Below are 17,908 nucleotides of genomic sequence, written 5' to 3'. Positions count from 1 at the left end.
AAGCTACTGAATCGTCCATCTTTATACCACATTTTCATCTAAATATTCGTCCAAGTCAAAAACGCCTAGAATAAGCCCTGTTGGACGTGGGAGGGGTCAGCAAAGTGATGGACTAGACACCTGAATAGTGGGGTACCTTACGGGGCACTGCTGTGAACTTCACAAAAAGGGTTCCCCATAAACATCTCACTACAGCTCCCTTATAGGTCATGGTGAGCCCCCAAAATGTACTATACCCACCTGTCTACAACCCCAATAGCCTTTATGGCTGCAGGAGCCACTTATATGGCAGTACAAAAGGGTTTTGGGGGGTTTGGGGGAGTGCATATGTTTCACCATGAATGTAGTGATAACAGTGGCTTATGGGCCTGGGTCCTCCTCTCCATGGGTCCCTAACCCACTCCCAAGACGACTTAAGCCGCCTCTGTGCAGCTCTACTAGACTTTCCTATGGCAGGTTGCCAGGTGCTGATGTTCTGGAGACAGATATTTAAAGTTATGATTGCGATTTTTATGGGGGTGTGGATGGGGTGATCACTGGGGTAGTGTGTGGGGGTCTGTACTATGTATTTGCAGTGCTTATCTGGTCACATTATATAGGTTTTTGTGACTTAGACCATGTTTTAAATGGCCCAAGTCACAACGTCCAAGTTCTGCCTAGGCTGTGTTGTAAAACTTTCGGTTATACATTCAGTACGACTAAGTCTAGCATGGCCCATGTCCCACCCAGATCCCGCCCTCGACACTCCTCCTGAAATGCCCTGTTTAGCTCTGGTCATTCAGTGGCACTGGGAAGGCCTAGGTCATTTGTAAACATGTCCAAAACCCGTTTTGATTATTGGCATTTGGACGTCTTTCGTTTATGATTGTCCATGTGCCAACTTAGGCCGGTTTTTGGATGTTTTTCTCTTTCAATTATGACCCCCTGAATGTTCAAATAAAAAATTTTATTACAGTAAAAGACAGATTGCCATTAAACCCCCTCAAAATATTCCCTCTCACTTCGAACACATTTATCCCATCATTCTTGCCACTTTTGGAAGCAGTTCTGGAAGTCATCTTTCGTGAGTATCTTTAATTGCGCTGTCATGGCTGCCTTGATGTCCTGAATCGATTCAAAATGCTTACCTTTCATGGTCATTTTGACTTTGGAGAAGAGCCAGAAGTTGTGCAGTGCCAGATCTGGTGAATAAGATGGATGAGGACATACTGTAAAATTTTATTTGACTATTTAGTGGAGCTGGGACTAAAGAGGAATGCGAAGAATTGCAAAGGGACTTGAACAAATTGGGGGAATGGGCGGCGAGATGGCAGATGAAGTTCAACGTTGAGAAATGTAAAGTTTCGCATGTTGGAAACAGAAACCCGAGGTACAACTATACGATGGGAGGGATATTATTGAATGAGAGTAACCAAGAAAGGGACTTGGGGGTAATGGTGGACATGACAATGAAGCCGACGGCACAGTGCGCAACAGCCGCTAAGAAAGCAAATAGAATGCTAGGCATAATCAAGAAGGGTATTACAACAAGGACAAAAGAAGTTATCCTGCCATTGTATCGGGCGATGGTGCGCCCGCATCTGGAATACTGCGTCCAATATTGGTCTCCGTACCTTAGGAAGGATATGGCGTTACTCGAGAGGGTTCAGAGGAGAGCGACACGCTTGATAAAAGGGATGGAAAACCTCTCATACGCTAGAGATTGGAGAAACTGGGTCTCTTTTCCCTGGAGAAGAGGAGACTTAGAGGGGATATGATAGAGACTTATAAGATCATGAAGGGCATAGAGAGAGTAGAGAAGGACAGATTCTTCAAACTTTCGAAAAATAAAAGAACAAGAGGACACTTGGAAAAGTTGAAAGGGGACAGATTTAAAACGAATGCTAGGAAGTTCTTCTTTACCCAACGAGTGGTGGACACCTGGAATGCGCTTCCAGAGGGCGTAATAGGGCAGAGTACAGTACAGGGGTTTAAGAAAGGATTGGACAATTTCCTGTTGGAAAAGGGGATAGAGGGGTATAAATAGAGGATTACTGCACAGGTCCTGGACCTGTTGGGCCGCCGCGTGAGCGGACTGCTGGGCATGATGGACCTCAGGTCTGACCCAGCAGAGGCATTGCTTATTTTCTTATGACAGAAATTACCGTACCAGAAGCGATGTGTGACAGGGAGCATTGTCATGATGGAGGATGAAACTGTTTGGCCATTTTTAAATCTGTTGTTTAAATGTTTTGAAAGGAACCATAAGAGATTTCTGAGCCTCAGAAATTTCCCTAATAGTCAATCACCTGTTTGATCGAATCATTTTGCTGAAACTTTCAACATTCTCTTGGGTTTTTGATGCTGACGGATGTCCCGATTTCTGCTCGTCTTCAACTGATTCACAATCATTATGAAATCGCTTGAACCACTTGTAAACCATCTTCATGGTCACTGCATCATTACTATAAACTAATTTCAACATTTTGTGGGTCTCTGTAACACTTTTTGCAGTTTGAAACAAAAATTTCATGTTGTTTGTGATCCATGATTTACAGTACACTTTAAAACACACCTTTTCTCAACTGTAGCTAACAACCAACTGACTGCACCGAACAAGTTGAAGCTTTGGATGTCAGTCATCAGTGGTTTGTTGCTTGATTTACAGCCCAGCTGATCATACTGCAGGCATCGGCAGTGAACTGTTGATGAGTTGACACTGACATGACGCTCGTCTGACCACTCATGCAGTAGCTGAGGTGAGGTCAACTTACAACTGGTGCATCAACGTGCACAATCTTGGAGTGATGCTGATGCATGTGGATAACCAGACCAAGCCTTGTCTACCATTGAACCCATTGCTCTCTTCTTTTGTATAATCTTTACTACTATGCTGGCAATCTGACAGCACAAAAATCCTTCCTCACTCATCACTGACGCATAAACACGCTTCTCCAACCTTAGGTTCCAAGTCTTGTTCATGGCTGATACAGAAAGTGTATGAAACCCCAAAAGCCTGCATTTTTTTAATAGCTGCCTTGTTACCTAAATGTCTGGACTGTATTTGGCTGAAGAAAGCAGCCTTCTGATTGGTCAGAAATAACTGATAGAAAAAATGTTACCAGCCAGCGGTGGGTCTGCCCCAAGAAAACCACATTTAACAAATAAGTGGAGAAAAGGCCTCAAGTATTTTATATTAAAGATAGCAATCATAACAAATTTCTAGCTGCTCAACTATTATCACCGGCTATCAGATTTAAAATGATCAGATTTAGTTAAATAGTGTTATTAATTCCAAATACTTGTGTGACAGAAATGTTTAAATAACTACATGGCATAAATGCGCAAGAGGCAAATCTCTTTCATTTGAAAGGACGCTCTGGAATGAGGGCATAGAATGAAGTTAAGAGGTGACAGGCTCAGGAGCAATCTAAGGAAATACTCTTTTACAGAAAAGTTGGTAGATGCATGGAACAGTCTCCCGGTAGAGACAGAGACTGTGAGTTCAAGAAAGCACTATCTTAGGGAGAGGAGGAGATAGTGGATGCTGTGGATGGGCAGATTGGATGGATCTTTTGGCCTTTATCCGGCTTCATGTTTCTATGTAACTAAAATTCATTGCAAAAAAACAAAGAGTGATGAATTTGGGGAGTAGAAATATAAGGGAGCCCTATGTGCTAGGAGGTGAAAGGCTGATATACACAGATGGGGAGAGGGACCTTGGGGTGATAGTGTCTAAGGATCTCAAGGTGATGAAACAGTGTGACAAGTTAGTAGCTGTAGGTGTAAAGATGCTAGGCAGTATAGAGAGAGGCGTAACCAGTAGAAGAAAGAAGGTGTTGATGGCTGTGTACAAGTCATTGTTGAGGCATCACTTGGAATACTGTGTTCATTTTTGGAGGCTGTATCTGGCTAAGGATGTAAAAAGACTTGAAGCAGAGGTAAGTAACATAAATGGTATGAAGCTTGCATCAAAAGAGACTAGAAGACACTGTAGAGGAGAGAAGAGACAAGGGAAATATGATACAGATATTTAAACACTGGAAAGGTATTAATATAGAAAGAAATCTTTTCCGGAGAAAGGAAAATGGTAAACCTAGAGGGCATGAATTGAAGTTGTGGGGTGGTAGACTTAGGAGTAATGTTAAGAAATTCTTTTTCACAGAGAGAGTGGTTGATGCCTATAATGTCCTCCCAAGGGAGGTGGTGGTAAGGAAAATGGTGATGGGTATTCCTAAAAGCGTGAGATGAACACAGAGGATCTCTAATTAGAAAATGAATTGTATAAAATGAAATAAGGCTAGTACTGAGCAGACTTGCATGGTCTGTGTCCTGTAGATGGCAATTTGGTTTAGGAAGGGCTAGGGAGGGCTTCAATGGAAACTCCAGCAATTTGGAATGTGAGGACAGAGCTGGGCAGACTTTTATGGTCTGTATCCCGTAAATGACAAGATGGTTAGGATAGGCTGGAGCAAGTATCGACGACAACTCCAGTAGTTAGAACCTAAAGACCGTACTGGGCAGACTTCTAAGGTCTACGTCCCAGAAATATCAAAGAAAAAAAGACAATTAAACCAGGAACGTATAATGCATATGAATATTGGGAAGACTGGATGGACCATTCAGTCTTTATTTGCTGTCATTTATGATGTTACTACGTTACTTTGCTGTTTCTATTTCATATGAAAAGACAAGATGAGTTGGATCTTTTGTAATGTGTCAATCTACCAACAATCGTCAATAGGCCTTCATTAAAATTACCAGAGCCCCATTTTACATAGAATGCAGAGATTGAAATTTTTCTAAGCCAGGACATGCTCGATTCCAGGGCTATTTTAGAAAAGGATTTGTCCCGTATGGAGTTATTTCTAGAATACCTACAGGAGTGCATGTGTATTTGTCAGCACATGCAGCAAGAGCAGCCATTTTACAAACATGCATATTGAAAAACTGAATGGCACAGACCTAGCAGTTTCCAGGTGGAGGTGGTGCCACTTCCATTTTACAAACCCTACACATGTTAAGTGCTACCAACCAAGAAGTGAGGTTGCAATTTTAACATGGTTTCATTCTGGAGGAGGAAATAAACTTCATGGAATTAAGGAAAATGATTCTCTTAATCCCTTTTGTAAAGGCCTGACTATAATGAGCACTTTAAAAAAAAAACTGTCTTTGCTCTGATGTAAAACCCAACGTGGAACTTTATCCCCAAACACATGTAATCTTTTTCAAAAATGGAAAATACATGTGTAGAATTTAGTCCCTCCCATGTCACACCAAAACCACACCCTAATCATACTTCCTTGAAATTCTCTTTGTGGTGTGGATCTCTGCATGCACACAGTGGTATTTATGTGCGAATTGAATCCATGAGTACACACTGATTTGTCTTCTGTTCAACCTGTAACACCATCTGATTCCTATGGGACAATGCCATTATCTCCATTTGATGATCGGTGTTCTGTTACTCTCTCTGGCTTTTCTTTGCACAGGGTCTATAAGCTAAAACATTACTATGCTTTAGGGTTGGGGTTTTTTTGTGGGGTGTTTTTTTTTTTTTTTTTTGCTATCAGTGTCACAAGTTTGAGGAAATAACGTTCCATAATCTGAGAATATGCCATGTTTCACAACTGTCGGAAGGTGTGATTTCTATGAAGTTTGCTGCCAGATTTCCTTGTGTTCCCCAAGGCACTCCAGTACACCCGAAAGAAATCACTCATCACCCCACAATGAGCCTCCCACCTCCTATTAAAAACCTGCTTTTTGAACAGAGTTTCAAACTATAATCAGTAAGGGAGGGAGCAAAACTAATTTAAAAAAAATGTGTCCTGTGCTTGAAGTCTTTAATGAACCCTTTGCATGCAGTTAAGCTACATTCCTTTATAACTGGAACTCAGGAAGGCCTGAAAAGAGCCAGGGACAAAGGGTGGAAGTGATGCGTGCTAGATCAGAAGTTATCTCGCTGCTGCACTTGGTACGCCTGTTGACTGAGGCCTTTTCTTCATTCCAGCAAAGCCGGAAACACTCATCTCCGCCTGGCCTCTTCCTGTCTCAAATTAACCCTAAAAGAGCATGGATTTTTTTTTTCTCTCTATCACTGGGGAGTTAAGCTTCTATATATTTTAATAATGGAAACCCAGGCAATAAGTTGTGATAACATTGCCCAGGGAATTTATCTATCAGATCATATAAATATATTTGTTAGAAATGTTTTTTTTATTACACATTTAGATTTTTTTTTTGGGGGGTGGGGGTGGGGAAACAATTATCAAACAGCCTGCATAAGTGTGAAGTTCTACTCAGGGACTTTGTATTGTACCTGGACAAATTGGGGTCTTGCACAAAGGTTGTTCCTTCTCATGGTGCTACAGATTATTTAATGGGTGTTCTGTCACCCTTTCCAACTGTATCACCAATGCAGTCGCCTTTCTTGTCCACCTCTTCCAACAGCCCTGACTGTGTTCAGACTCTCCCTTTAGAAAGTTCCCATAGGTGCAAGAAAGCTCACAGACTTCTTGCCTGCTCTTTGTGAGGGTGAAATGTCAATGAGTAGATTTGAAATACAGCCTGTGCTATTTTCCTCCTCAGGGAATGCCCAGTAAAACCATGTGTGCTTTAGCCTGATTAAAAGGAGTGTGTGTGTGTGTGTGTGTGTAATTTCAGTCAGTTTTATCAGGTAAATCATTTTCAAAACTGTGCTGATGATACAGAATGCTTTTTAAAAGTATATACGCAGTGAGTTTTAATGGAGAAACCAAATGATTTATACCCCCTGGGAATGATGCCTGCCAAAACCAGCAGATGTAAAGAGCTTGGATTACCTGTACTCTTAGGAAGTAGCTTTAGACACCCCCTCCCTGCACTGGATTTTTTTGAATATATTTTTTATTAGGTTTTAACAATTACATATGTAAGGTATAACTGAGTGACTAGTGGTAATAAATATTAATCTGTATATTAACGTTACAGAAACAATGAATTTTCATAGCCATAGAACCAGATAAAACATCTCATATGAGCATTAGAGTTTTGTTCAATGTGTTAGAGGTGCTGGAAGTGGCTGAAAGAAATGTATCAAATTTGAACCATTTGTTTATTACGTTTGCAATTGATTAGTAAAGGGTAAAAACAGATACCCTTGTATTTTCTAATTTATAATGCAGTATTGCACCATTAATTAAACACTGCAGTATCTTCATCTTTATTTATTTTTTAAATCTGTTTTCCAACCCATTCTCCCCAACAAGCTCAGAACGGTTTACAGGTAAACATACATAATATACCATTAACTGGTTACCATTTGCCATAGCTACAGTACAAGTTTTACATTACAAGTTCCCATACTGAGGATCTAGTGCCAATATCTATTTCTATGTAATTTACCCAACCGTAAGCAGGGGAGTTAGGTGAAGAGGTGTGTTTTTATTGCTTTCCTAAAGTTCAGGAGTCCTTCAAGGGATCTGATCTGTGGGGGCAGTTGATTCCAGTGGCTCGGTATGAAGTGGGAGTAGGAACGTCGTTTGTCGGTTTCCAGTTAAAGGCATGACCAGGGGGCATTTTGAGACGTAGTTCATCCTGGGAGGGGAGGGGCTTCTTCGGCACCTATGGAGGAAGCTTGGTTGCCATGTAGCCCGGTGCCATGTCGTACAAGGTTTTGAACGCTAGCATCAGGCCCTTGAAGACACAACATATGGCTGTGGTTAGCCAGTGAGCTGATGATAAAGCCTAGGAGACAAGGTCGAGGGCATGGAGGTTTTTTAAATAAGTTTGCTGCATTTTGTACTCACTGGAAACGTCATATGTTCTTCGCTGTGAGTCCGATAAATAGCGCGTTGCAGTAGTTCATACGGGAGAGGACTAAGGCATAGCGTAGTTGGGTGAAGTCAGACTCAGAAAAGTAGTTCGTTATTTTTGGAGTTATTAAGCTCTGGAACGCATTGCTAGAGGTTGTGGTAAGAGCGGATAGCATGGCTGGTTTTAAGAAAGATTTGGACAATTTCCTGGAGGAAAAGTCCATAGTCTGTTATTGAGAAAGACATGGGGGAAGCCACTTCTAGCCCTAGATCGGTAGCATGGATGCTATTCCTTGTGTTTATGGCCAGTTACTAGGGACCTGGATTAGCCACCATGAGCTATGGGGCTTGATGGACCATTGGTCTGACCTAGCAAGGCTATTCTTATGTGCCTATGTTCTAGTAGAAAGATCACATGCACAAGTCAAGGATTTCCAAATGATAGACCTGTATGTGGTCCACCCCGGGTGCAGTCTTCCTTGGGTACGGTCTTCCTCAGGGTTACAGCACCCCTCCTTCTCTCTGCCCCTGTTCCTACTCCTCTCCCTGCTGCATCCGCACCCCTTCCCCGTACCTTTTTAACTTTGGCATGAGCAGCAAAGATCTTGCTGCCTGGGTCGACTTTGGCGCTTTCTATGATGTCACTTTCAGGAGGAAGTGATGTCAGAGAACTCCGAAGTCGACACAGGCAGCAAATTCTTTGCCGCTCGCACTGAAGCTAAAAAGGTGTATGGGAAAGGGATGCGGGTGCACGTGCTTGTAGCAGGGCTCCTTTTACGAAGGTGCGCTAGGGTTTTTAGCACGCGTGCGATAGCCGAAAATCTACCGCCTCCTAAAAAGGAGGTGGTAGTGGCTAGCGCGCTCGGAAATTTAACACACGTGTTAAGGCCCTAACGCACCTTTGTAAAAGGAGCCCTATGTTAATGATTAATTGATTGTAGATTCTTCCTAACTATAGTGCAAACATCTCTCTGGTGGACTTTTCACTCTGTGGAAATTGCAGGAATTTTAAAGTAAAAGTCCACATATACCTTCGCTTCTATAATTATATCTAAAAAGGTATCTGCACACATTTATATCTCCTTATTGTGCTGACGTTTTTTCTGAATGAAAATAGACAAATACTTAGAAAACTCACTTGTACTTGCATAGTTCTCAATCCCAACCCCTGGGACATCTTCCCACAAAATAGTTCTATATACATTGTTTTTTACCCGTCAAAAGGATGGTAAATTTCCATGGGGGAAAGTATCGTTTTACCCCAAAATTGACTTTGACAATTATACTCCTACTGCTTAACTGTTAATTTTTCAACACAGTGATTCTTCTTCTAATTATAACTGAATCATTTGTGCCACCTCAGGATCTCATTACAGGCGCTGATACTTTCAGGGGACACTGCTGCCTAGACTAGCAATCAACTTTTTTTTAAATGATTGGGGGTGCTGAACCTAATGGAAATTACCCCTCCCTTGGCTCAAGCATCCACCGCACCCACAGAAATGGCTCCTAAGCTTTCCGGCATACACTCAGGACTTGGAACCTGTTTGTTTCCCTGCTGTTCTAGGTTTAGATTTTGGGATAGGTATCACAGGCACCTATTGAGGCACGCAAATACTGGCCTGGAAGGGGAGCCACATTGCAGATGTGTGCACGTCCACTGGAAATGTTCCAAGGTGGTTCTGAGAATCCTAGGTAGCTGTTTAGGTTGGGACTGAGTAAGAGCTCGCATTACGCTTCGACTCATTAAAGGTCTAGGTGGCTTTTACAGGGGTCACAAATGGGACACAGTGCCCTCCTCAAGGTCATTCGGTCACAGTGGCGTGAATCTAAATTGGTATTTGTTTTATAAAAGCAGCCCCCAGTGGATTTTTAAATCTGTAGAAATTTATTTATTTTTGCAGCCACTGCAGATGCAGAAGTCAGCTAAAGTTAAAGAGGAAAAAAATGATCTGTTTGGCTACCAGCAAAAGGTGGTGGGTGTACTCCAAGGTCACACATAATTTTGGTGTGAGAATTTCTGTTCCAAAGCATTTTGGCTAGGATAAGGGTACTTTCCCAGAGAAGAACAAGTCAAAAGCCTGAGAAGTTTCCTTTAACTATGAATACTACCCCCGCTTTGTTTTATATTTAATTGTTCTACATTTCCATCTTAAATAAATTTCAAACTCTATGCTTTATTTTTTAGGCTCCAGAACAAATGTTCTCCTTGAAGCTCAATAAGACAATTGGAATTCCCAGCTGTGGAAGCCTACAGTGGACGATTTTAGTCTTAATACATAGACCTTGTAAGAGGTTCTCAAACAAATGGGCCTTAGACCCGAGCCAAGTAATTTGCCCAGTATTACAAGAAGCTGCAGTGGAATTTGAAGAGGGCTCCTCTTGTTCTTAGCTCAGTGCTTTAATCATTAGATTACTTCTCTACTCAGATTGTAATGCAAACCCTCTGCATTGTGAGGCCATAGAGCTTTATGATTATAGAAACATAGAAACATGATGGCAGATAAAGGGCAAATGGCCCATCCACAGCATCCACTATCTCCTCCTCTCTCTATTGGCTAAGGCTCTTTACACCTGCATTGTGAGGTCATTGAGCTTTATGGTTATAGAAACATGATGGCACATAAAGGCCAAATGGCCCATCCACAGCATCCACTATCTCCTCCTCTCCCTATTAGCTAAAGCTCTTAACATTTGCATCTCCTCTTCCTACAGGCTAAGGCTCTTTACACCTGCATTGTGAGGTCATAGAGCTTTATGGTTATAGAAACAGAGAAACACTCTACATCGATAGCGTACAATTTGACACTGAACATTTATGAGAATTGTCTGCATGCTGTTGACTATTATTTCATAAAACATTTTAAGCTTGATTTTGCATAGGGTATCTATACACGAAATGTAATAAATAGAAACAAAGAAACATATGGTGATACATGTTTTATTGGACTAACTTGATACAATTTTTTGGTAAGCTTTCAAAGGCTTTATAATAACAGTCTGAAGGGAAGGAGAGATTGGGGGTGGGGTAGGAAGGAGAAACAGGAAGAGGTGAATGGGTGATAACAGGGAAACATAGCATTATGGTTTATAATGGGTAAGGAAACCCAGATCTTTGTTAAGTCCTGTCAAGTGGGTGTCAAAATATTATATCATCTTTACTGCAAAGGTGTTAGGTTTTTGGATTGTTCTAAAGTTGTATCCTGGTATTCTGATCATTGGTGTCGTACCTAGGTCCTGAAAAATGCTTATACACAGAGGTGTCACTTTGGTTTGCTTTGTGGTGTTTGACGTAATGTCTATGTGAGTTGACTTTTTTTTTCTTTCACATCTGTACCATTTCTCCAATGTAACACTCTTCTTCACATTTCACTATGTAATATATAACATAAGAACATAAGAATTGCTGCTGCTGGGTCAGACCAGTGGTCCATCCTGCCCAGCAGTCTGCTCACACGGCGGCCCTCTGGTCAAAGACCAGCGCCCTAACTGAGACTAGCCCTACTAGCGCACGTTCTTGTTCAGCAGGAACTTGTCTAACTTTGTCTTGATTCCCTGGAGGGTGTTTTCCCCTATGACAGACTCTGGAAGAGCTTTCCAGTTTTCTACCACTCTCTGGGTGAAGAAGAACTTCCTTACGTTTGTATGGAATCTATCCCCTTTCAACTTTAGAGAGTGCCCTCTCGTTCTCCCTAACTTGGATATAGGCACGAGTAGGATCCAACCCTACCTTTCCCTTGAGACTGTTATTGGAATACTTGCATGTTTCACTTACTTATTCTGATGTTGTCATCCTTTGCTCATTCCCAACATGAAGAAGGTGGTTCTGGTCTTCAAAAGCTTGTCAAAAACTGACATTGTTATCTTTTGTTCTTTCCCGACGTGAAGAAGGTTCTGGCCTTCAAAAGCTTACGAACATAAGAACAGCCAGTTAGGAGGAAGGTGTGGCTTACTGGCAGAGCTGCTGCCTCTGAACCCAGAGGTTATGAGATTAAATCCCTTGTGATCCTTGGCAAGTTACTGAATCCTCCAGTGCCTACCACTTTGAATGCCAACACCATAAAAAAGGCACTATATAAGTCCCCATTCTCTCTCCCCTAAAAAAGTGTCGCTGTATTTTCCATTGGTTTTGTTTCTATTTATTACCTTTTAAATTGGACTAAAGAGGCTACCCCATTACCCAAGATCTTAGGCAGGAATTGGGATGTTCAGGTGAGGATGTGCACAGTTCCCCCATGAACTTTACAAAAGCCTCACTGAATGTAGTGCTTTTTGTAAAACGTGTAAGAATGCTGGGAAATACATGAGCAAGTGAGGGAATCTCTAGGAGGAACAGCCATTTTGTGAAGAAATACATTTAGAAAAATAGTGGCATTATTCTGGGTTCTGAATGTGTAGATTTTATACATGTTAGACTTTACAAAACTGGACATTCAAGACGAACTATTGAAGGGGCAGAGCAAAGAATCTTTACATCACAATTGTCCCCTCTCTCCGTGTGACTCATGCAAACCTTAAGTCCAAACAAGCGGTTATCTGACACTTATACCTGTCTCGGAGCAGTTGGAAAGGCTGAAATCTAGTTTTTGATTGCTTTGTTGATTGTATTGTCAACGTTTCATTGTAACCTGCACAGTATGGCTTTTGTTGAACGTTGCTAAATACAATAAAGAATGAATCACTAAAAAAATGAAAAATCTTTTGAATTTGCTTGCATTAGTCTGCTGGTTCTGTTTTTGAAATGAGCTGCTAGGCTATTTGCTTTAAGTAAAAAATTATAGGATTTGGTTTTTTTTTTTTTTTTGAAAGAACTCTACCCAATAAAGAAGATAGAATTTGATTTAAAAAAAGAAGACAGAGAGAGGAAAAACAACAACAAAAAAAAGAATTATATATTAAGGGCTCCTTTTACGAAGGTTCGCTAGTGATTTTAGCGCATGCTAAAGCGCGCGCTAGCTGAAAAACTACCGCCTGCTCAAGATGAGGTGGTAGCAGCTAGCGCGCGCCATTCCGTGTGTTAAGGCCCTAACGCGCCTTCATAAAAGGAGCCCAAAATATTTATAAAATTTGTGAGGGTGAGGGTGGGTGTAAGCCTGTGACGTGTGCAGGAGCGCGTGGAAAAATTTTCACGGTAAAACCCGAATTGGGTAAAAGGCTCCATATTCTGAGGCTTTCAACACTTTTAGAATATAAACCTTCATATTCTTTCACCAGTGGTTTTGTGATAATAAGAACATAAGAACATAAGAATCGCCTCTGCCGAATCAGACCACAGGTCCATCATGCCCAGCAGTCTGCTTCTGTGGCAGCTCCCTAGGTCAATGACCTGTAAGTGATCTATTACTCTAAAGCATTTGTACTGTATAGTACCCCTCTAATTATACCCTTCAATCCCCTTTCCTTCAGGAATTTGTCCAGTCCCATTTTGAAACCTAACATCGTACTCTGCTTTAGTACCTCCTCCGGAAGTGCATTCCAGGTGTCCATCACCCTCTGAGTGAAGAAGAACTTCCTAGCATTTGTTCTGAATCTGTTTCCCTTCAATTTTTCCGAATGCCCTCTAGTTTTTGTTGCCCCTGCCAGTCTGAAGAATCTGTCCCTCTCTACCTTCCATGATCTTGTAAGTTTCTATCATATCCCCTCTAAGCCTCCGCTTCTCCAGAGAAAAGAGCCCCAGACTGTCCAGTCTCTCAGCATACAAAAGGTTCTCCATGCCCTTTATCATTTTTGTTGCTCTTCTCTGGACCCTCTCCAGTATCGCCATATCCTTCTTAAGGTACGGCGACCAGTATTGAACGCAGTACTCCAGATGCGGTCGCACCATCACCCTATACAGCGGAAGGATAACCTCTTTGCTTCTGGTAGCGATACCCTTCTTGATAATGCCCAACATTCTGTTCGCCTTTTTCGAGGCCGCGGCGCATTGTGCCGCCGGTTTCATTGTTTTATCCACAGGATTTTCTCTCTTTTTGTTTTGTTGAACATTGCCAGTCATAAGACCCTGTATTAAATTAAAGTAATTTTTTTGATGTGCCTGCTGCTATTGCAAAATCTGAATTATCCATATACAAGGTGAGGCAGTGGCGTAGTAAGGGTGAGCGGCATCCGGGGGTGGGGGTGGCGCCCCTCCCCCACCCTCTTCCCTTTTAAGCTCTCTGGTGTGAGCAGCATGCCCACGTCGGCTCTCCCTTTGACATCACTTCCTAGGTGCAGGTCCCGGAAATAGTCTCAGAGAAAGCGCCGATGCCGCCACGGGCAGCAACCTTGCACCGGGGAAGTGAAAAAGGCAAGGGGGCGAGCGTGGTGAGGAGAGGAGCGGGAGGAGAGGAGGAGCTGTGTCACACCCTAGGGAAGACCACGCCCAGGGCGGACCACCTCCCATACCTCGCCCACTGGGGTGAGGCAAAAAAGTAACCCCTTAGAGTATTTTGCTATTTTCTCAGCAACTGCTTTGAGTTTCAGTGAGAAATTTTACGTACTTATTTAGTCATCATACTTATATATTATTAAACAACATTCAATTATCATAAGCTCCGTTGATGTTAGTGATATTTTAATATTACTACCTAGTGATTTTTGCACATTAAAAATGTTCAAGCTAAAACACAGTAAAATAATGTCATTTAAATGATACAATTAACAATGTGTCAGAATTTTGCAGTCACTTTGAATGTCCACAATGTCTGCCCCCAGCTTTAACCCAGGCCTTCAGTTGCTTTGGGAAGTTCTTAATAGCCTTGTTGATCGGCCCATGTGGCAGGCTGCCCCAGATCATCTGCCGACACCTTCCCTTGATTACTGTTCCTGTCTGAAATGCTTTTTAAAGAGATTATCTGTAAATAATCATATTATCAAATACAAATTATTCAAATTATTGTTTGCAAAAGTCTATTCACTGTGATATCATTAACTGTACACTGGTACCATTTTTTTTTTTTTCCCAAATAATGGTAATCTAACTGTGCAAACATTTTTGAATGTGCAAAAATTGCTGGGTGGTCATGCTTAAAAGTCTGTAACTACTATTTATCATTGTTATAGCACTGAAAGGCGTATGCAGTGCTGTACATTTAATATGCAATAGACAGTCCCTGCTCAGAAGAGCTTACAATATAATTTGGACAGACAGTCAGGACATCTCAGGGTTGGAGAGTTTCTGGTAAAAGGCATGATATAGTAGGTATAGGTATCTAACAGTGAGTGAGAGTTAAGAGTTGAAAGCAGCTTCAAAGTAATGGGTTTTTAGCTTGGATTTGAATACCGCTAGAGAGGGAGCATGACGTATTGACTCTGGCAGCCTGTTCCAGGCATACGGCATGGCAAGAATGAAGGGATGGAGTCTGGAGAAAGGCTAGACATCTTTTTCATCACCGTCATTTTACTATCTTAGTTCAATCAATTATATTATCTCGTCTTGATTATTTTAACGCTATCTACCTCAGCATTACAAAAATTTGTCTTCATAGATTACAATTAATTCAAAATACTGCTGTGAAGCTGATCTTTGGAAAACGTAAATTTGACCATGTGATTCCTTTGCTTCAGAGTCTTCATTGGCTCACGATTTATTTTAGAATTCAATTTAAATGCGCTTGTATCTCTTTTAAAATTCTATTTTGGAATGTTTACCGATTCTCCATTGCAAGAGGTATTCAACAATTTAAACCCTTCCTTCTAAAAAAAGGGATTAAAGGAGTCAAGATCTTCAATCAATCTTTGGTCTTTAAACTCTCTCAGCTCTGGAATGATCTTCCTTTTTTTTTTAAGGAGTTTTTTAAGGAGTTTCAATTTTTCCATAAATCTTTAAAAACTACTCTATTTGCCAAACATTTTGAAAATTAATTCTTTTGAAATTTTGCTATTATCTTCTATTTATCATTTGTAAATCATTCCCAGTTTATTTAACTGCTGTAAACCGAGTCGAGCCTTCTCAGAATGATGACTCAGTATGCAAAGTTAAGCTTTAGTTTAGGGTACAGATAAGAGGGACTTGCCTGATGAATGGACTTCATGGGGGAGGGAGCATAGGGGGAGATGAGTGAGGAGAGATATTCAGGGGCTACAGAGTGAATGCACTTATAAGTCAGTAAGAGAAGTTTGAACTGTATTCAGAAAAAGATGGAGAGCCAATGAAGTGACTTGAGGAGAGGGGTAATGTGAGCGTGGTAGCTTTCGCGGAATATGAGTCAGCATTTTGAATGGATTGAAGGGGAGAGAGATGGTTGAGTGAAAGACTTGAAAGAAGTACGTTGTAATAGTCTAAGCAAGAGGTGATGAAGCATGGATAAGGGTTTTGGTAGTGCACTCAGAGAGGAGAGGTCAGATTTTGGTAATATTATAGAGGAGGAAGTGACAAGTTTTAGCGGTTTATTGGATCTGAGTTGGGAGAGAGGCGTGAAAGATTACCCTTGGGTTGCAAGCTGACAAGACAGGGAGTTGGAGAGATATCTGGTGTGGAGAGATAGATCTGGGTGATGCTGAAAACCATGGGATGAGATCAGTTTACCGAGAGCAGGTATTTATGGCGATGAGGACAGGGCCCAACACAGAGCCTTGAGGTACACCGATAAACAGTGGGATAGCAATGGAGGAGGATCCACCGTTACATCCACTGAAAGTACCATGGGAGATACTCTTATTCGACTCCTCACATAAATGTAGACAGTAAAAACAAATAAAGATGGACAATTTTACATTGAAATTCCAAGTGGTTGCGGAGAAACAGAAAAAAGCTCTAGGGGGGTTACTTCTTTTTGCATCACCCTGTACTTTTCTGGCCTAATGGAAACACACCCACAGTGTGCGCCCTTGGAAACTCTTTGTGCTGTGGATTTACAGGTGCAAATAATGGCTTTCTACAATAGCTATTTATTTGCTTTGGTCAATTACACAAGAAAACACCCCTACTTACATGTGCAAAATTCATGCAAATGTTGTAACATGGCCTGCATCATCTATTGTTTCCTTTTCTCTGCTGCGCTCTCCACTAACATAATTTAAGCAAGCGAAAATCTCAAAACATGATTAATGATTTTCCAATGCTTTGCTATTTCATGTACAAAATCGAGAGGCAGACACAGCAGGAAGTCAGCAGGCCTCACAATCCTCTGTGAATAGGTTGAGCGGGCAAAGGTGGCCTTCTGCATGGACAGCCACTGTCACATCAGGAAATCCTGCCCAATGCTCCAGATTGGAAACAGCCTTACAAAATCAAAACCTTCCAGAGAAGTCCCCCCCCCTCTCCCTGGGGTCTACACATTCTGCCTGGATTTCAGTTCCTTATCTCTGGTTGTTGGGTTTTTTTTTTTTCTTCTCAAGCCTGTGCAGTAACCTCATTGTTTTTTTCCAAAATAGCTTTTCATGGTCTGTTTGCAGATTACTATTTGTTTTCTCTACCCTACTTGGGGCTGTTTATTTGATCTCTTTGACCAAAAGCTATATGAGAACTTCTTTCTGTGCCTGAACTAGAGAATGGGATAGGGGACAAGTTTGTCCCCATTCCCATCCCCACCCTGTTCCTGCAAACTTTGACCTCATCCCTACCCCATCCCTGCACTCTCAAACTCCACCACATTTTCAATAAAAGACAATTGTTCACTTTTTGTACAAATGAGATTTTGTACTGTTGCAGGGACAAGGTGGGGATAAACTTTGTCCCCGTGCCATTCTCTACCCTGAACACCCCCTCACTGATACCACACTGGTGATCGACCTTTGATTCCCTCATCCTGCAAGGCCACTTGATTTATTTGAAAAAAACACCAGCTGAAAACATAGCCAGTATTAAAACAAGTTTTTAAAAGTAATCATTTATGTAGCCTACACACAGTGGCATAAGCTCAAATTAAATGTCCCCAAGTCACATATTCAGCAGTCTCCTAGAGCAGTAGGCCAGCTTCAGAAGATTGGGGAGTAACTACAAATGAGACCCCTTCTTTCTTGGATAGCATTGACCCTGTTGCTTGCCAGCTACCATTCCACCCATTATCTCAGTCTATCCGTTTTCTGTTGAACTGGTCACAAAGAATGTGGCTCCTAGTCCCATATTCACTGCATGGATTCAGGAAAGCTTGGGACAGTCACTTGGGATCTCTTAGGGAGAGGAGGAGACAGTGGATGGGCAGACTGGTTGGGCC

This window comes from Geotrypetes seraphini, chromosome 10 (genome assembly GCF_902459505.1).
Source record: "Geotrypetes seraphini chromosome 10, aGeoSer1.1, whole genome shotgun sequence".
In the NCBI taxonomy this organism is placed as follows: Eukaryota; Metazoa; Chordata; class Amphibia; order Gymnophiona; family Dermophiidae; genus Geotrypetes; species Geotrypetes seraphini.
The sequence above is the reverse complement of the archived record's forward strand: the minus strand, read 5'-3'. Positions refer to the sequence as shown.